Source organism: Psammomys obesus, unplaced genomic scaffold (genome assembly GCF_907164565.1).
Source record: "Psammomys obesus unplaced genomic scaffold, mPsaObe1.curated_primary_1811, whole genome shotgun sequence".
Taxonomy (NCBI): domain Eukaryota; kingdom Metazoa; phylum Chordata; class Mammalia; order Rodentia; family Muridae; genus Psammomys; species Psammomys obesus.
Genome location: NW_026585797.1, coordinates 7,641,671 through 7,663,107, shown reverse-complemented (window position 1 = coordinate 7,663,107; position 21,437 = coordinate 7,641,671). Strand labels below are relative to the sequence as shown.

Sequence of the window (21,437 nt, the reverse complement as noted above, 5' to 3'; positions counted from 1 at the left end):
AGATAGATAGATAGATAGATAGATAGATAGATAGATAGATAGATAGATAGATAAGCAATGAGTCTAGACTGAGTAAATATTCAAACCCAAGTATGCTATTTCACAATAAATGCATACTAACTATTGCATACTAACTGGGCCAATATAAAAACAGGTATTCACATCACACACACAGAGAGAGAGAAAGAGAGAACTCCATATGATTAAACCTCCAACTGTAAGACCAAGAAAAAGTATAGGGAAAAACTTTAAGAGATCATAACAATAATTTTCTAGATACAACACTAAAAGAACAAGCAACAAATATTAATATCAAAAGTATTACTCCATCAAGTTTGCTCAGCAAAAGAATCACATTACAGGGTGACTTATGTGGGAGGGTTTAAATATTTGAAAATCATATATTTAACAGAAAAAATATAGAGAATATAAAGAACCCAATTAAAAAGGTACAAAGAGCCTGAGCAAACACTTGTCAAGGCAGAAACAGATGTTAAGAGGCATATGAGAAATCACTTACCCAGCCATCCCCAACACTGGGGACCCTACTTCACATTACTAGGATGAATAGTACCAAAAAGACAAAAGAGAGCAAATGTTCTTGTGAGGCTGGGCAAAAAGAAGGTACAGCACTGTGGAAAATACTGTAGAAATTCCTGGGGAAAAGCAATGAAACTACCAAATGGCCTAACAAGTCCATTTCTGAGAGCTCCAAAGGCATAGCCGTGGGATCAGTGAGAGAAGCCTACGTTCCATGCTCTCTGCAGCAGTGCCCAACACCCACCGCACAGTAACACTTGTCCTTGACAGGCACGGTTTTAAATATAATGGATAGAGACATATTTACACTGGAATATTATTCAGCTTTAAGAAACAAAGGTGCCTTGCCATTCTCCACTGCACCAATGGAGCTAGAAGACATCTGTAAAGCAAGGTACAGAAAGAGAAAACACGTGATCTCCCTTGTACAACCTACAATATGTGCTCATGGGTGAAGAGACAAAGAAGTGCTGCCAGGGCTGTGAGGGGGTAAGAAAGGAATGGCGTTGACAAAATCACTAAGTCAGAGACGATTGGTGTTAATTGTGTGGCATGGGTTGGTCATCTTACAATGACTATCAAAATACCAAGATGTGCACCTTTAAAATATACAATTTCAGGGACAAAGATGGTTAAAAGCAGAGGTTAAAAGCACTTGTTCGCCTTACCAGGCCACAGAAGATGACAATGCAGCCACTCCAGATAAAATCTGACAGACTAAGACCAGAAGGAAGGAGAGGGGGACCTCCCTATCAGTGGACTTGGGGAGGGGCATGCGTGAAGAATGGGGAGGGAGGGTGGGGTCGGGAGGGGAGAAGGGAGGGGCTTATAGGGGGATACAAAGTGAATAAAGTGTAATTAATAATGAATGAATGAATGAATGAATGAATGAATGAATGAATGAATGAATGAATGGAAAAAAAAGAGCACTTGTTCTTGCAGAAAACCCAGCTTCAGATCCCAACACCCTTAGGCTGGCTCACAACCATTTCTAACACCATCTGACACCATCTTCTGGCCTTTATGGGCACCAGGCACACAAAATGGGGGTAAAACACTCATATGCATAAAATAAAAATAAATCATTGTGGCTGCAGAGATGCTTCAGCCATTAACAGAACTGGCTGATCTTCTTCCGAAGGACCCAGGTTCAATTCTCAGCACCCACACGGCAGCTCACAGCTCTCTGTTAACTCCAGTTCCAGAGGATCTGATAGCTTCACACAGACATACATGTAGGCAAAAACACCAAGCACATTAAAAAATAATAATAATAATTAGGCCAGTACTTGGGAGGCAGAGAGAGGCAGATCTCTGTGAATTTGAAGCCAGCCCAGTCTACAAAGTGAGTTCCAGGAAAGCCAAGGCTACACAGAGAAACCCTGTCTCAAAAAATAAACAGATATGTACATACATACATAGATAGATGCATAGATGATAGACACATAGACATAAAATCTTTTTAAGAAGAATGCATAGTTTGTGTAAGTCAAAAAATGTCACAACTTAAAATATGAACAGGTAAAGGTGTTATCTTTTTGATATTTTCTAAAGTTTATGAATTGCAAATCTGAACTATTATAAGAATTGTGTAAGAATTGCCAAAGCACAGTCCTCCAAGGCTGCTCTGCAGGACCTGGATGTTACAAAGTATCACCCAGCACCAGGGCAGCAAGCACCACTCCCACAGATACTACCATCCAGGAAGTCGGATTACCTCAATACTGATCTCAAGTATGGATTCATTCTCTCCTTGCCCTCAATAAATATTTATCAGTCAGCTACTATGCCGACCTCTGCAAGAAGCCAGAGACATAAAGACAATGGAGGAGTCCAGATCAGTACAACGAACTGTGAATGTTTAGAACATATAAAGTTCAAAGTTTGATGAAAGGCTAAGAAGCATTATCAAGAAGACTGGAGCTCCCAGAGGAAGTAAACTATAAGCTGGGGATTATGCAAACAAAAAAGTAAGGTAAGAGCAAGTAGAAACAAGAGAGAATCTAAGTAACAAATACATTCAAAGTGCACCCATTACAAAGCACCCAACAGGTCTCTAGAAAGTACAGACACCAAAACTGTTGGAGTAAACTTGCAGCCTCAGTTCCTGTCTGCAGGACACAAAGATCTACTAAAGAGAAAGGCAGAGAGAGAGAGAGAGAGAAATTAATTGCCGGGAGTGTGTCACACACCTGTAATCTCAGCACTCCAGGAGGTGGAGACAGACAGATCTCTGTGACTTTGAGGCCAGTAAATACAAAGTAAATACAGGACAGCCAAGGCTGCCCAGAGAAACCCTGCCTTGAAAAACAAAAGAAAACAGGAATTTTAAACATATCTGAAATTCAATAAATGCTTTGGGGCCAGCACAGCTTACCTGCCAGTGAGGCTTCTCAGGGATAGAAACAATACCTAGGTAGAACATGAGGGGGAAATGAGAGAAACAAAAAGAAGAAAACACAAGAGCAGCCAGAGTCACTTAGACCAGCATATGTTTAAACTACTTCAGTTTATAACTCTTAGAAAATGTGCTGGTCTACCAACACTGAAATTCTGAACTTCAAAAACAAAGCGTGGGGTTGGAGGGATGGCTCAGCAGCTAAGAACACCAGTTGATCTTCCCAAGAACTGGTTCAATTACCAACACCTAAACAGCAGCTGTGACTCTACTTCCAAAGGGATCTAGTATCCGCTTATGGATTCTACCGGTATTGCATATGCATGATGCACAGAAAACAGGCAGGACAACTACCTAAAATAAACGTAAACATATAAAGTGCTCAAATAAATAAAGATGACTTGGAGGCAAGGCAGGTGGGTCTCAGTGAGTTAATGAGTTAACATGGTCTACATAGCAAGTTCCAGACCAACTAAGGTACGTACTAAGGCCGCCTATCTCAAAATAAATTAGTTAAACTAAATCAAGCACAACATCCATTTTCTTCTTCTAAACTTGTGCAATGCTGGCTTAGAGAACAGCTCAGAGACCTGACAAGCAAGACCCTAGTTCAATCCCAGAGAAAAAAAAAAAAAAAAAGACAAAATTCAAACACAACAGCAAAATGTCTATGTTTAAGCTCTGGTGAATTGCCAGAAGCATGAGTAACAGGCAGTACAGACAAGCCCTACCTTTTTATTATGATTCTAGTGCAACCCTAGAGATGCTAAAACTTTATCATTACTAAATATATGTTAAATAGAAACATAAATACTAAAGTGTAAAGTACAAAATACCAATTTTGAAAGTTGAGCAGAAGTGAGTACTAATACTCACTTGGGTGTGCATAAAAAAACCATGAAAGCATATGGCAAAAACTAACTAGAGTGAGGGTATGAGGGAGCACGTCCTAATCCCAGAGAGAGGCAGAGGCAGGCAGATCTCAGTAAGCTTGGGGCTAGCCTATGCTATACAAGGAGACCCTGCCTAAAAATTTAAAGAACAAAAATAACTGAAGAAGAGAAAATGCAAGGAGAAGCTTGTCCATACATATCACTCTCAGATTTGTTGATACATTCCTGTGACTACACTCTCTAGTGAAAAGGTGAAACTAAGATACAGTGAAAGCACCATACATTCTTTTTAAACAGCGACCACTCAGGCATGGTTCAACATTAACAGCAGAGTAACAATGAAGAGAACTACCCTGACTCGTTAGGTGTGTAGCTGTCATTTATGAGAATCGACTCTCTGTATTCTGTATATTCACCCTCAAAGACATCACTGATTCCTTCATTTTCTAAAGTCCTTGTTTATATTTACTTCCCCTTTCTCAGGCCTCCTACACGTCATCATGACCAGCTGTTTTTAAGAAGCACAGCAGGATAGGAAGAACACACACACACACACACATCCAGCTAAGACTGACTGCAAATTAATCATTTACAACTGTTTATTTTGTCAACAAAATTCACTGGGAGGTATATATTGTATGTTTTTCTCCTTTTTCTTCCTTACACAAAGCAGCTAAGAACTGCTAGGTTCTGAAAACTGAATAAGAAAAAATATTTTAAATGAACAAGGTGTATTTTCTTTTTTGACACTTTACTATTACAATTCCCCAGAAATGATTATATTTCTCAATTGAAAAAAAAAATAGCACAGTTCTGGGATGGGGGTGGGGAGATGACACTTTTCCAGTCTGCCAGGAAACAGAGCCCTTCTTCAGCTGAAGACCTATCAAAATATGCAAGCAAATGTCATGGAAACAGAAGCTCTCACCATGGCAACACCACCCTGCTAGAGAGAAAAACCACTATAATTCGTCATGTACTTCAAGTCAAGACATTTAGACTAATTCCAGTTTTCACTTTATAATCTATCTATAACAGTCATTAGATCTAGCAGTAGAAAAAAATTTAATAAAAATAATAATATTTTACAAGAATAAAATATTAAAACCAAAGCGAACTCTAAATTTACATGCAAACTGATTAATGCCAGAGACATAAAACCAAGCTGTCCAACTTCAGAAAAAAAAAAATTATAAAATAATTGTATCTCTACTACCAAACACTGAAACCTCCATATGGAAGCAATTAAGTGTTTTACTAACCACAGTATCTCTACTATACAACAAAAGAAAAGCAGTTTTTCTAAAACTAAACAAAAATACTTGCAAGATTTCTATCCTTAACTATACAATCTACTCTGTAAAATTTGTTTATTTTTTAATTAGTTGCATAGAAATTCTTGTCTAGAAATATTAAATGTCTCCACAAGATTAAAGTAAAACCAAGCCAGGCTTGGTGGCACATGCATTTAATCCCAGCACTGCGAGGCAGAGGCAGAGAGGCAGGAGAATCAATATTAAGTTCAAGACCAGCCTAGTCTGGTCAAAAAAAGATGATCCAGGCTAGACAGAGCTGATGACAGTTTTTAAAAGGTTAAATATTAATCAGTTTAATTATTGTCGCAATAAAAAGTACAATACACCACTTAAATTATCACCAAAATAGCCTTATAAAATCTGGTAAATAAGATTTATATTAATATCAACTTTGTAAGTTAAATGATCTACTATTTATATTAAAATGTCAAGTTACTGCTTTAAAATACCCATTCTTCAGTAACAAATCAAAAAATGAGTAACTAAAATCATAAAAATGAACTGTCTAGTAAGATAGACTTGGTTTATGACATAATCTGATAACGACACAGAGGTTCAATTTGAAAATGGGTTTTTAAGAACAATTTCAGCTTAAAGGCCTGAATCCTTAGGAGAAAACAGGTTTATATTTCTTTAAATGAAATTTCTTTAGCCAAGTTTTTTTCTCAAAATATTTAAATGTTTTCTCAAGTATAACTGAACTTTCAATTTTTTAAGCTTTATTTTATTTTTAATATTTGATGCATAGAGGGTGAAAGCACAGGTGCCTGCGGAGTTCAGAAAATGGCATCAGACCAGTAGCTGGAGTTACAGGCAGGTCTGGCACGGGTGCTGGGAGCCAATCTGGGGTCCTCTTTAAGAGCAGTATATGCTCCTAACCACTGAGACATTCTTTAGCCTGACATTTCTATTTTTTTTCAAATTGGTATTGACAAATTGTTTGTGTCTCCTGCAATTCCTAAAGCAAAACCCTAATCCCAATATTCTAAGGCTTTAAAAGATGGGACTTTTGGAAAAAGAGGACCAAACAAAGACTCCCCAAAAGTGTCCTCTAGCCTCCATATGCATACTGTGGCCTGTCCTTCTGTACTCCACCCTCCTCGCCTCTGCACACACAAAGAACTGAAACACAGCAACAAGACCTTCAGGCAATTAGATAGAGGGTGAGAGTACTAGAACTGAGAATGAACCCAGGTCCTGTACTTCTCACACTTCAAGAAGCACTGTGAAACAATAATTTTCTAGACACAACACTAAAAGAACAAGCAACAAATATTAATATGAAAAGTACTACTCCATCAAAAGTTTGCTCAGCAAAAGAAACACATTACAAGGTGACTTCTGTGGGGGGGGGGGTTAAATATTTGAAAATCAAGCACTATGGACCAAGATATGGGCCCTTGCCAGACAGCAATCTGCTAGTACATTAACCTTGACCTTCTTAATTTCCATAAATTAACTCTGCTCTTTAAAACTATTTAGTTTATTAGATTTTGTTGCAGCATCCAAATTAAAACACAGTTTGTATGTAACACAAGAAAGTTAGCTTTAAATTAAAAACAAAATTATTCTTGAATCAATAGCAAAATAGATGGGGAAACAAAACGGCAGCATGAAAGAGAGAGAGAGAAAGCAGAGATGTCAGAGACTTGAAAGAGCTACGTGGGAGGCTGAGGGCAGGAGGATCACAAGTTCAAAGCTTGCTGCTAGGCAGGCAACTCGGTGAAATCTGTCTCAAAATAAAGAGTAAAAGGAAACAGAGTACAGCTTGTGTAACAAAGTATTTATCAGGCACAGGGGAGGCCCTAGCTTCTATCCCTAATATGAAAAGGAAAAAGAAAAAGAAGGGAAGAAAGGAAGAAATGGAGAAAGGGGAGGGAAGGGAGACTGGCACTATATCTCAGTGTAACAATGCTTACTCTGTGTGAGGCTAGGGCCTGCCCCTAAAACCTTCAACCCCGAAAGAAAAGAACAAACTGACTAAAGACAATAGAATACACTCACACTTACGAAGACTGGTTGCTGTGAATATAGAATAAAGAAAAGACTGAAGGGAAAGAGAAGAACAGATGTCCCAAGACTAGACGTAACTTCCCGTAGTTCTCCAAGCAAAAGATGATTAGCACAGCTAGAACTGCAGCTGCGACCGTGCTGATGGACAGAGAATAACTTAAAAAACATCTGGAAGGTAAGGCAAGACTTGTGACGGTAAGAAGACAACAGTGCCAAAGATGATCTCCACATTTCTGGGTAAGTCACTGACACACAAGAAGACCACTTTGTAAAGTTTCTACCATCAAGCATTTGAGGACTAGAGATAGAGTTCAGCTTTAAAGACAGCAGTCAGAAAGCAGGGTGTGGTTAGACACAGGTAACTAAATCTAGAGTTCACACAGAAGTCACTAACTGATGGGAGAAAACTAAAGCGTAAGTATAAACGTAATTACTAATGGAAAAAAACAAAGATCCTGACCACAAGCCTCAAGACACTGAACTTTAATGTTGTAAAGGATAAAGAGTGACTGAGACAGAAGAAATGGCAAAAGTCTAGAAGAGAGCCAGGTGCTTGTGGTGTTACCAAAGAATACTTTAAGGACCAGTAGGCATACAGACTAACACTAGAGCAGTGGTTCTCAACCTTCCTAGCTCTGTGACCCTTTAATATAGTTCCACATGTAGCTGTGACCGCCAACCATAAATTTACTTTCATTGCTGCTTCATAATGATAATTTTGCTGCTTTTATTAAGTGAAATGTAAATATCTGATATGCAGGTTATCTGATACGCAACCCCTGTGAAAGGGTAGTTTGACAACCCTATACACAAAGGGGTCATGACCCACAGGCTGAGAATGGCTGCACTAGAGGGTAGCTTTGTTGTTGTTGTTGTTTTTAAGCTAAAAGAATGAACTTTATTCTGTAATGAACAGGCAGCACTAACAACCTCTCAAAGGTGCTGCAATGAGCTGTGCTACCTACAATAATACATTTAAGCTGCTGAGGTACTCAAGGCTGCTCCCCACTGATTCCATGTGTAATGTGCTGACACCTTGACTGCTGGAGGTGAGACAAGGAACCAGCAGAATAAACCCTGTCATCACCATCTTCAGCACTAACTTTCTATGATTTTGCAAAATTGAGCCTGCTTTGAATCAGGATTGTTTGTGATGATCAGTAACTACTGTTTTATTCAAATTCTGATACTGACACAAATGGAAGAATAAGATAAGCTTTTCTTTCTCCACTAAATCCTATAAAGATGGAGTAGAGATTGAGGTGATGTCCAACCAATACCTTCCCAACCTGAGACCCCCCCCATGGGAGAGAGCCAACCTCTGACACTATTAATGATTCTACTGTGCTGACAGATGGGAGCTTAGCATAGCTGTCCTCTGAGAGTTCCACGCAGCAGATGCTGAGACTCATGGCTGAACACTGGGCGAAGCAAAGGGAGGCTCGTGGAAAAGTCGGGGGACTTGGAGGTGGCAGGATCTCCACAAGAAGACTAACAAAGCCAACTAACCAGGGCCCAGAGGGGCTTACCGAGACTGAAGCATCAACCAAGGACCATGCATGAAGTGGACAGAGGCCCCTACAGAGATGATGCTGACAGGTAGCTTTGGCTTTCATGTAAGTCCCCTAGGAAGAGGAATGGGGGCTGTCTCCAACATGGGCTCTATTGACTGCTTTTTGATCACTTCCCCCTGGCAGGGCTTCAGGATGCACTCAGTCCTGATGCAACTTGATGAGCTGGGGTGGGCTGGCAATGGGGGGGCTCCCTTTTTCTAAAGAATAAAAGGATGAGGGAAGGGGGAGAGGAAGAGGAGGTGGGACCAGTAGGAGAGAAAGAAGAGAACTATAATCAAGATATAAAGTTATAAATAATTTTTTTAAATCACAGATTCACCTTTTTCTTATAAAAGTAATAAGCAATTCTCTGGATAGGACAAGTCATATTTCTAAAAGCATTGGGCTAGCAAGATGGCTAAGTGGGTAAAAGGACCTGCTGCCAAGTCTGATAACCTGAGTCCCATCCCAGGGCTCCCCATGGTACAAGAAAAACTGAAGCTGTCCTCTGGCCTCCACAAACTGACTACAGGATGCATGCTATACATAGATATGTACGTAAACACACACACACGTGCATGCACATACACACAAAAGTAAAATGTAGTTAAAATTGCTTTTAAAAATAAAGCATTTAATCAAAAACTAAGCATGTTTTTCCTAAGCTCACTTTTGTGGCCTTGGCCTGACGAGACTGACTACTTTACGTAGCATCAGTACAAATGCCTTTAATATTGCATCAAAATCCACAATAGTGTCATTTTTCCAGCAGAGCTGACATCTATCTATTAAGTGACTCAATACAATAATTATTAATGTAACAAAACAAAAATAATTTCTTACCACATTTTAATCACCTTAGCCAAGCAATTTGTTCACAAATGTGTGTGGCGAGAGATACACACAAACACACACATACATACGTGTCCACACACACACACACACGCATCAGTAATGTTATCTTCAACATTTCTTTCCCTTGGGAATGTTTTTGGTACCAAGGGGAAAATCACAGTATAAAACCACGCTTTGACACCTTTGTTCTCACCTCCATCAGAGAACAGCAGAAGTGTGCCTATTCTATACAAAGAACAGAAACTCCAGCCCAGAAATTCGAGCACAGAAAAACAGACCTGAAGTTTGAGGGGAGCATCTGCCTTCTAAAGAGTGGGTCTAACCTGTCTTAAATATTCTTTTACAACTCATTTGTAATTGAGTGTATAACTCATGTGTACATGTGCATGTGAGAGGCTGAAAGGCAGCACTGGGTGCCCTGGAGCTGACGTCCCACACAGCAGTGAGTGCCACTGTGGGTACTAGGGGCTAACCGTGAGAGCGGTACTCACTCTGAACCTCTGAACCATTTCTCCAGCCCTTCCTTTCCCTTTCCTACTCCAAGATTACTGACAGCAGGGAAATGCCATCAGACAAGAAACTAGAGAAATGGTCGTCTCTAGATGGACAGAAGGAACTCCCAATAATAGAACTGAACCACAGGTTCTGACTCTGGGACATTACTCAACCCGAAACCAAAGGCTAAGATTTTCATGCATTTTAATATTTTAAAAAGAGTATCAATAACTTATGGCATTATCTTCTCAGAATAGTGTACCCCAACTCCTTTTCAGTAAATAACACTAAGTTCATCAAAGTTTTAAACTTCTGAAGAAACATTTAGAAAGGCTGGAAGTTTTTATATTAAAAGGTTTTGATCTAGCTGGGTGGTAGTGCTACACACCTTTCTTTAACTCTAGCACTTAGGAGGCAGGCAGAGGCAATCTCTGTGAGTTTGAGGCTAGCCTGATCTATAAAGCTAGCTCCAGGACTAGTTCCTGAGAGAAGTTCTTGGTCTTATCAAAGGGCCTAAACTTCTCATTTAGAACTCAATTCTAATATAATGCCTAACAAAGAAAGGTAATTTATAACTCTTATCAAAATTTGTATCAATTACCAATACCAGAATCAGAAATTATACTAGATCTTAAGACTAATGTCTAATTATTGTGACTAATAATTAGAAATATAATAGTAAACCATAATAATGAGTGTAATGTTAAAACGGATTTATCTAGAGCTCTGACATGATTTTTGGCATCATTTCACACTAAGGCTCTGTAGACGAGGAAGGAAGACTAGATGGATCCTGTGTACCTAATGTTAGTCCAGCATGCCCCCAACCTCCCAAGTGTCAGCACTGGTGACACTATGCTCACCAAAGTGACTTTGGCCAGGTAAATAGAAGGACTGTTATCAGGTAAAAAGCCTAAAGAAATGCAGGTTTTCGTTTAATGGAGAAGCAGGAAAGTAGGATTTGGTTTTGGTTTTGTTTCTGAAGTAAGGTTAGTTTCTGTTAAGGTAGTTTCTGTTCCTCCAGGAACTACTCTTAACCCTCACCTCAGGCAAGAGCACCTCCTTCTGGATCTATGCTGACAGACTGCATCAGCTAAAATCCCCACCTCCTGACAATATATAAAATCTGCTTGTTTCTCTGCATTTTTTGCTCTTTTCTCTGCTCCCTGGAAGATGCCTTTGGCAGTTTGAACCTCAATAAATCTTTCTGACCATGGAGCAGTCTAATTTGGGAGTTTCTCTGCAACATTACTTGTATTTGGTGCTGAAACCCAGAAGGGACACTGGACTTCCCTCACAAAAGGCCATCTTCCTCCTAACCAAACCAACTGCTGATTTTTGACCCTCCTAGGTACAGATCACTTCCTTCTGTTGGTTCCTGGCACCCACCATATTCAATTCAAAATGTTGGAGTCTGCCTCTTCAGCTGTTCCTCTACTCGCTTGAATCTCCTATCTCTCTTCACCTACAGTTTCCCTGAGCTGCCTATTCTGTCCTGGCGCCCCATCACATGTAGGAGGAATACCCTCTAATGATCCTGGGAAACCAACAAGTCTCTCAGTCTGCTTGGGAATACCCTAAATTGAAATTCTTGTTACCAAGGCACTTAACCCCCATAAGTCCCTCCCATCCCCCCAACTCTGCTCCTAATGTGCTGGTCTTAGACTAAATAGCAACCATGTGGCTTGCATCTTGGCTGATGACAGCACCAGGATGGAAGCAACCATTTGCCTGACAGTTTTCTTTAGTTAGGTTAACAGGAGAGGACACCGTGAGACTTAATTGCCATCTTAGTTAAGGTGAGAATATGGCATAAACCCACTCTGGCACAAAACAACTAGTCCTACTGAGCCCTCTACTTATCACTGAACCTCCTTTTATAGCCGACACCAAGCCTCCACATGGTTTGTATTGCTTTCTTTTCCCTACGTTAAGAAGATAACAGCAAGCCTTCAAGATATTTTGGGTTTAGAATAGATTGGTTTGTCCTGGGAGTGAAAAAATAACAGATAAAATACAACCATGAACCAAGGTTAAGGAAAACAGGACTTAAAAACAACAATTGATAATTACGATTTTCAAATTCCTAAACTCTTAATACTCAGGTTAATAGGAACTGACTTAGAAATTTATGTCTCACCACTAATGTCCTTGTTCACTATGTTCAATACTAAGCTTCCAAAACTGTTCTGGATAAGAAACAACATATATGAACATGGTTTATGAATTTCTATGGTTCATTCAGGGTAACAAAAAATGTCTAGTTGCTTTGCTTTTGCTAACTTTGGTAAGCTTTAGTTGTACGGATAAATGGAGCCATACAGAAACTGATATTCTGTGAAGGTCCACTATGAAAGGATTAGTAAAATAATCTCTGTCTCTCTTGAGTGCTTTTTTTTATAGTTTGAAGTTATTTATTTTTTTAATGCTAAAGTGTGCCAGACCTCAAACCTGAGTAGGCCCTCAGACCTTAGCATAATTGATACCATGATGAAAGTACCACTTAGGCCTTGGAACCCAGCATGTATACAGGAATGTCTACCAAAATGAAAACAAAGACCTAATCCATCAAAGTCCATAGTTTGGGCAAAGTCGTTCTAGTTGTACTGACCTTGCTTTTGGCTTCTGTAGTTCTGCCTCTGGTTAACTGATCTTGATAAATAAGGTGTGTCAACCCTGGATATGATTTTGTGCTTAAAAGCTCACCCTGAAAAAGGCTCAGGGCTAAACTGGGGTCCCAAACACCCAGTGTAACCCCTTGCTGGCCAATAAAGACTTTCTATTGGCTTAAACCCATGTCCAATTAGTCTTCTCTAGTGGATACCTCACAACAAAGGATCTTCAGTTAAATCAGCCATTAAAAATTTTAAGGCTCAAACTTAACAGGGATAAAACTACAAAATTCTAATCTTATAAAACCTACTAACTTATTGTAAGCTGTTAAGGATGATTAATACACTCAAGGTAATGGCCAGTCACCTTACAAACACCAAGTCTTAAACAGGCTCAGGGTTATGCCTGTGGTCACACTAAGTACAAATGTGATTCATTTCTAAGGACAAGCTTTAGCATTCGGTATATGCAGTCAAGGTGAGGCCTGAAACAAGCAGCTTGTTTGTTTAAACAAGTTTGTTTAAATCAGGTATACTTAACAAATTAGATGATAGCCCTCAAACCCCTCAGAGAGATCTGCTAAATATGGCATTTAAGGTGTTTACTGAAAAGGGCTTCCCATCATAAACAGAAATGTCCCATCCTGGCCGCAAGCCCAAGGTCTCTTCCAAAGAAGAAGGGGCAGTGAACTTCACCTGGAACTTGCCTCAAATGTAGCTACAATGGTCACTAGGTGAAGAACTGCCCTCCATCTCATCCACCACCATGTCCCTCCCTGCACAACCTGTGGACAAGTGGGACAATGGAAATCTACTGCCTCTCCTTGCCCCATCATGCTAGATCAGTTCCCTCCTCTGCAGGAGTCTGGTAGCCAAAAAATGACAATGCCCTTAGTTAGACCTCTACCCCAACAAAGCCATCAAGAGTACCATAGAGAAGCCCAGGCTGGGTGCCAAGGCAGAAAGTAAGTCTGTGGTTCCTAACTGATACAGAGGCCATGTGGCCTTACGCTTATCTTTCTCAAATCTCTGTGATGGCCTTGATGGTGGGCTCTAGCTTTGTCAGACAGCTTAGCAGCAGCAGACCAGCCTCAGCCAACTACTCTCCCTAGGTTACAGCTGCCACATCAGGTCACTCATAGTTAAAAAGCCTGTTTAACCTGAAAAACAGTTTGGCTTTACAATAACTTTGGGTATGAAAGATGTACATGTTACATGCTACTGAGATAATTTTTAATAGATTTATTTATTTTGGTGTTCCACCACTGCTGGACTCAAATTAAAAAAACTTTAAACCTGAGGTTCTAGTATCTGCCAGCCTGGATTAGTTTCTTATGTAATTAGGCCTTGCTTTTCTTATAGCTCCTAGATTTCCTGCTGAAAAAGGTAAACTGACAGACTGGTTTATCTTGCTGACAGGCTTCATATTGAGAAAGGCAAATTCACAAAATAGGTATTCGCCTTTAATCCCAGCACTCTGGGAGGCAGAGGCAGGTGGATTGCTGTTGAGTTTGAGGTCAGCCTGGTCTACAAAGCAAGTCTAGGACAGCCAAGGCTACACAGAGAAACCCTGTCTCGGGGGAAAAAAAAGAAAAAGAAAAAAAGATTTCTTAGTAAAAGTTTTGCTCTTTACTATTCCTTTATGAAAAGAACTTGCATTCCAATAACTGTTCTCAATAACCAAGCATCTCTGTCTCATGGTAAATTATTGGATGTTTCTAGATAAAGAAAAAGAGAGAAGTTTAAAGTTTATGTGGATTTAAAGATCTAAGGAAGTAATTTAAGGTATGCAGATGCAAGTTGTAAAGGTCTGAGAAAGTATATAAAAAATGATACTTAAAGATGATACATGAGTCCTCAAGCTCTTCTTCCCCTTTATTTTCTTTCCTGCCAAGAATTTTCCCATTACAGATATTTATGCTTCTATTATGTTAATAACTTTTCAGCTTTTGTTTTGCTATGGCTCAAAGGTATGAGTCTAACAGTGGTCACACTAATATATCTAACACTTTTATCTCTTTTGTCAACCTTACAAATTAATGTCAGCTTCAAGGACTCTTGACTTGGATCCATCTCGCAAAGGTCAAACCAACTCTCAGCCTCTTTCCTTTCCCTGGTCTAGGGACTCCTTTCCACACTGTAATCTTCAGGACCACAAGACAGGTCAGGAAGTTTCAAGTGTACAGCCAAAGATCCTTCACTTTAACTTCTGTCCCTAGTCTATACCTGTGCCAGTAGGCTTTTCTACTCAGCTAACAGGCACCGTCCAGGAACCAACTTTTGCCATGCAACTGCTAGCCCCAGATGCACTAAGTCCGGAACTTGCTGAAAGCCAATGTGAAAGAAAACTGGCTTGCAAAATACAATCTCCAGAGAATGACTCTAAAGCTATCCTTTGGTCTCCCTTGGGCCCTAGTTTTTCCTATACTCCTCAGCCCATTGGTCTCTATCCTTCTCATAATAATTATGTGGAAAAAATAATAACAATAATAATAATACCGCACCTTGCCTTTTCAGGTTTCTCTGGGAGAGAATTGGTGAAATAACCTGACAGTCAGATGGGATTTACTCAAGTGTCCTATTCAAACCTGCTGACTTGAGCTACTGCTATGGACCAGCATCCCACAACCCCCTCTTCTCAGAGATCCCAATCAACAGAGTAACCAGGGAACTCAACAATAGGCTGGAATGTTAGGTCCAGAACACTCCCACCCCCAAGAGCAGTGCTGGTGACAGTGTCCTAAACTTGGCTAGGTAAATAAGATTGTTATCAGGTATACAAGCCTAAAAGGTCTCTTTGTTAGAAAAGCAGATCTTTTAAGGTGGTTTCTGTCCTCCAGGAACCTCCTCTAACCTTCTCTCAAAAGTTAACGCAGCAAGGGTATTTGTTTGGATCGATTCTGGATAATCTTTATCAGCTCAGATTCCCCACCCTGCTGACTAACATAAAATCTTGTAGAGGTGACCTCTACTCACAACGTACTAAGGTGGTCTCTGTATATTGAACTGTTAATTGCTAAACCAATAAATGATAACAGAGCTAAATAAATGAGGTAAATGATTAACAGATTCTGGTACTGTCATTGACATTGAGGACTCTCCTGCCTCAATGTTGTATAGAAATTTGTCTCCCCATTTGTCTCTGATTGGTTAATAAAGAAGCTAAAAAGCCTATGACTGGGTAGACTGGGGGTCCCAGGTAGAGAAAGACAGAAGAGAAAAAGGAGACAGCTGCCAAGCCCTGAGGAGCACCAGGCCATGGGGATAAAGATAGAGCAGGAGCAGCTGAGGGCAGTCTAGACAGCAAGTAGCATGGAGCACACAGCTGAGAAGTAGGTCAGGCCAGGGTGCACGGGTTAGAATAGATCAGTGTCTGCCCAATGATAGTGCTTGAAGCTTATTATAAATGTGACAGGTCTCTCTATCAGATCTGGGTGCTAGACGAGGCATAAAAAAAACCTTAAACCAGCAAAATCTGTTTGGTTTTCTGCCATTTTGTTCTTCTCTCTGCTACTCAAGGGATGAGCCCCAATAAATCTTTCTTTCTGCCCACAGAAAAATCTCGTTCAGTAGTTTCTCTGTGTTATATCTACCAGCATCTTGGATAAAAGAAGTAAAACAGGTTTAACAAAAAAAAAGTTGGCAGTGCACCACTGAAGCAAGGAGTGGCTTTAGAGCTCTAGAAAATGAAAGAAGCAAAAAGGGAAAAAAAAGGATTTTTCCTGGTAGCCTGGTAGCCATGCCAGAGCATGGTCCTGCCAAGATGACAATTCAACTCAGGAAAATAGTTTTAGACTTCCAGAACTACAAGAGTTATGGTCTGGGGTACCCTGGAAACAGGAGCAGGGTCAAGTCAAGCCCAACCCCAGAAAGACTGAAATCGGTGGGAGTGAGGACACTCCCTCCTCTGCACGAGGCCTGTAATTCCTATGTCCCTCACCTTTGTAAATCTTGGTTATCTTAGATACATGTTTTCTTCATTTGTTACCTTTTTTCTTATTTACTTTTTATTCATAATCATAAACTTAACTCTGCAATCCAACTAGACTTGGAGGGGAATGAGGAAAATATGGCACCCAAAGAATTGAGTGAGAGTGGAGATTACAGGGTACTGTGAGCAGATGGAATGGAGTGCGCTCTCCTGAGCTACAGAAATGTTCCCTGCAAGTCAAAAGAATTAGAGCTGTCCACAGTCAGAAATGGTGATCTTCTCGCTGGTTTTGCCATCCCTGGACCCAAAAGAGCTCTATGGCTTCCACAATGCTCATGCCATCTTTCACCTTCCCAAATACCACATGCTTGCCATCCAGCCGCTCAGTCTTGGCAGTGCAGATAAAAAACTGGGAACCATTTGTGTCTGGTCCAGCATTTGCCATGGACAAGATGCCAGGACCTGTATGCTTCAGGATGAAGTTCTCATCCTCAAATTTCTCCCGGTAGATGGACCTACGACCAGTGCCATTATGTCATGTGAAGTCACCACCCTGGCACATGATCCTGGAATAATTCTATAAAAGGAAGAGAGAACCCTTATATCCCAGTCCTTTCTCTCCAGTGCTCAGAGCATGAAAGTTCTGTGGTCTTTGAAACTTTGTTTGCAAACAGCTCGAAAGAGACGCAGCCCAACGGCTCGCCCTCAGCTGAGATGTCAAAGAACTGGGTGGGGTTGACCATGGCCACAGCAAGCAGTGACAGGGGACAACGGTATCTGCCCATCTGTTACCTTTACTTCATTAAGTCAAACTGTGTTCTTAATTACTTAGTGTTAGAGATGATAGTCCTTGTCACATGTAAACGTTATGTCATATGCAGAGTATTAAAAACTCAGTTCAGAACTGGATCATGATGGCTAATAGTTGTTTCTTTCTCAAGGGCCTTTACCAGCTATTCCTCTTTCCTACCCACTACTCAGCCTCTTCTACATCAGATCATATGAATGACATTTCCTAGCTATGAGACCTTATAACATTTAATAATATTTGGACACCTTCATATACAAATGTGATGCTTTGAAACTGCTAAGGAAAACTCCTGAAAATAAGCTGTGTCCACAGAAACTGACTGACTGACTGACTGACTGACTGACTGACTGACTGACTGACTAGAAATTTAGTAGTGTGGAAAGACTGAAATGTTTCAGGTCCAAAGACTAATTTACTTTATCTTAGGCTAATTGTGTGACAGCAAAGGGTTTTCTACTTTGTCTCAGCTGGGGCCGTCACTGACCTAATCTGAAATTACCACCACCTCCCCATCTTTCCCCACCACAAAAAGTCCCATGGCAAAGTATCCAAGCCAGTTCTAGAAACATGGGGTTGAAATGTCCCAGCTAACTTCATGTTTTTGGCTTCTGTTATAGACTGTCTGCTTGCTTTACTTCTCCCTGCAACTACCAAAAAGGATGTAGTTTTCCTGTGTTCTTTGCCTTTAAAAGCTCCCTGTAAAATGCATTCAAGGCTACTCTGTGAGAAGTTTCTCTCCATGTAGTCACGAGCAGCTTAATGTGAACTCTCAATCAGAACTTTGGTCATGTTGAGTGGTCTTTAGGGACATTACTCCTGCAACTCTTGGAGGTCCCACCAACATCCTTTCAAGACCCTCACCAGTTTGACCAACACCCATGTTTCATCTTAGACTTCCTCCTAGAGGGTGTAGAATATAAGATGTTCTGGGGTTCAGGGAAAGAAGAACTCGGTGCTTGCATTAGTCCAGGTCCCTCTGACAGCCTGTCTAAATTTTCTTCAGTGAGAGTTGCCTGGTCTATCATCTCCAGAGGTTAAGTCTGGCTAGGGCACCCTCTGTTTGGACATATGGAGAGGACAGATGTGGCCACTAACCCAGTTTCTCAAATTTTTGTGAGATGTCACTGGACTCCGCCAAGCTATTCAGGTAGGGGTGCACCTAATTAGGCCACCCCAATCTGTCTTATTGCTACAGAGATTTGAAGCTATGGATAGGTCCCAGTTACTGGAGGTAGCCCAAAGGTGTTTAACAACAGAGAACGAATTGAGAGCCGGAAGGATAAGAGACACACTAGGTCCGTAGTGGCAGACTTAAGAAAACACCCAGATAATATATGCCAGCCTGGGCAACAGGTACAAAGTGGGCCAGGAGACACGAAGGCCAACATTAGAGGAAGATCAATGTACCTACTGCAAGGAAAAAGGACACTGGGAAAATAAATGCCATAATTGGGAAGGAGGCATGATGCACAAGTACTACACTTAGAAAAGAGATGGGGTGAGCCCCGGCTCCCACACTTTAAGACCCCAGGAGCCTAGGATAATACTTAAAGTTGGAGGTAAAGCAATTGACTTTTTAGGAAACACAGAGTTGACATATTTGGTCCCTACGAAACCCTTAGGCCAACTTGCTAATAAAAACACTGCAGTCCAAAGAGCAACCGGAAACCCTGGACCACTTCCCATTCCATCTACCTAGTAAAAAGGGCACAACCCACTTGTTCTTAGTCATGCCTGACTGCCCCTACTCACTTTTGGGGTGACATCTTTTACATCAACTGAGAGCCACCATCACCTTCTCTGATAAGGAAAAGCTGTTAAACTTTACCCTGCAAAATTTTGGGGTCTTGTAATTGTCAGAAACCAACTGACGTTGCTCAGAGGTTAAGAACACTAGCTGTTCTCCCAAAGGACCAGGTTTCAATTCTCAGCATCCACATGGTAGCTCACAACTGTCTGTAACTCAGGTTCCAGGGGACTTGACAGCCTCACACAGGCATACATGCAGGCAAAACACCAATGCACATAAAAATAAACAAACAAATAATAAAAAGGAAATAGAAAGGGAGGGAGGAACATAATCTCATCATAGAAAGGAAAAAAAACTGATTCCTTAAAATTAACACTTTGAAAGGAGCTAATGTCAATCCAAAGACTGGAAGAAAATAAGCAAAATTGCAGCTGGCTGCCAGGAATAGTGACTTCACATTTACATTAGTAGGACTGATGACAAATAACAGGCCAGCCTGAGCTCCGAGATCCTGCTCAAATATTCAACATGGCAATATAGCAAGTGCCAAACAAGGGGGCAAAGACAGTGTTTACTACCCAAACAGAACTCATAAATGCTCAGAAACTTGTCTACCTGAACTTAAAGAACAGAAGGCCAATGAGACAATGATTTAATAGTATACTCATTTTCTCTAAATCCAAATTCAAAGCTATTCCTACAAAAATAATAACTTTGAAAACAAGACAAATGTTTCTGAAATTTGTATGTTAAAGCAATTACCTACAAATATTTAAGAAATTCTGGCCAATAGGGAGACTTGCCTTACCAGTTGTTATTAAAAAAAAAAAAAATCACAGAAAACTCTAATAATTCAATTGATTATACTCAATATCCCAGAAAGAGACTGTCTTAGTTACCTTCTTTACTGGTAAAAACAACACAGGAGGAAAGGTTGGCTTTCTTGCACAATTCAGAGGGTAGTCAGGCTTTCCCACTAACTTAAGGACCCACTATTAGAAGCCTGTCTACCAGGTAAAGGGACAATTTTTCAGATCCAGGAGCAGAGAGGGCACATTTTACATGAAAACTCATAACAGATTTCCTCTGCAGCCATTTCTTACTTACCCAAATCTCATATGTGTATAAGTCTCAACTATGATCTTCAAACACTAAAATTTTCTATTTTTACTGTTATATTTAAACTACTTTTGTTCTAGAAGATTAAACCTAAAAAAGTATGTAATTCAAAACCCAAACTCTACCTTCCTAAGAATATACTTGCAATTTCTGTCCCTAGCTTCTAGCTTACTCCATTTCTATCTCCTTCAACCTCAGAAGATAAGATTTTTTTCTCCTCTTCTATTTAATAAGGCAGCCTGGAAAACAGCAAATTGTATCTAAATATCCATGAAAGGTTTTTCTACATATTTAAGGCACATATACTCTGGTGTTATATGCCTAGTGTTCAAAATTATTAGTTCCTTTTCTTTGCTCCAGTTACCTAATTCGATGCCTTTTGACTTCTCAGTAGTTCAAATCCTAACTAAGGACAGAAAGAATGAGAACAGAATTCTGCAAATGGGAAGGTGTTCCAACACAGGATGTAACTCCTGCTGAACAGGTAGTTCTTATACTTGAACATCCAGAGAAATGTCAGCACCATGTTATAGCACAGTTGCTAGATCCCATCCCAGGTTTCTATTCAGTACTTGTATTTCTAGCCATTTCCTGAATTCTATTCCATGTGACATGCTTTGAAACATATGTCTCTGGGGCTGGAGAGATGGCTTAGAGGTTAAGGGCACTGACTGCTCTTCCAGAGAACTGGACTTCAATTCCCAACACTCACACGGCAGCTCACAACTGTCTGTAACCCAAGATCTGACACCCGCACAAAGACATAAAAAACACCAATGCACATAAAATAAAAACGAATGAGTTATTTTTTAAAGAAAATTATGCCTGCATAAAGCACTGGTTATCAAGTGGTGACGCGAATGAATGAGCATTAACTGGCAGTTACTGAGTTAGTGAGTAGAGAGCACGAGTCCTGCTCAGCATTCTCTACTGGGACTAAACAGTGGCACACCAAAGAACTGACAGACCCAGCTCATCAGTACTCATGAGGCGGGGAAAGGGTGCAATGGCGTACCTCACAGTTTACTCCAATGTGTGATCTGACCAATAACACAGTAATGTCCACACAGAGCAGAATCTCAAAAATCATTTTTCTTGACTTTGTTCTCCAATAACCCTTTCAATTTTCCTCACCTTCAGCAAACTGAAGT

General features: G+C 40.3%; 1 protein-coding gene and 1 pseudogene across 3 annotated transcripts in view; both read right to left on the bottom strand.

Moving 5' to 3' along the window:
- Positions 1-21,437, bottom strand: part of Rngtt (RNA guanylyltransferase and 5'-phosphatase) — a 205,511-nt gene that overhangs the window by 119,185 nt on the left and 64,889 nt on the right. The gene's annotated exons all lie outside the window — the stretch shown is intronic.
- LOC129670789 (peptidyl-prolyl cis-trans isomerase A-like) lies at positions 16,853-17,358 on the bottom strand (annotated as a pseudogene).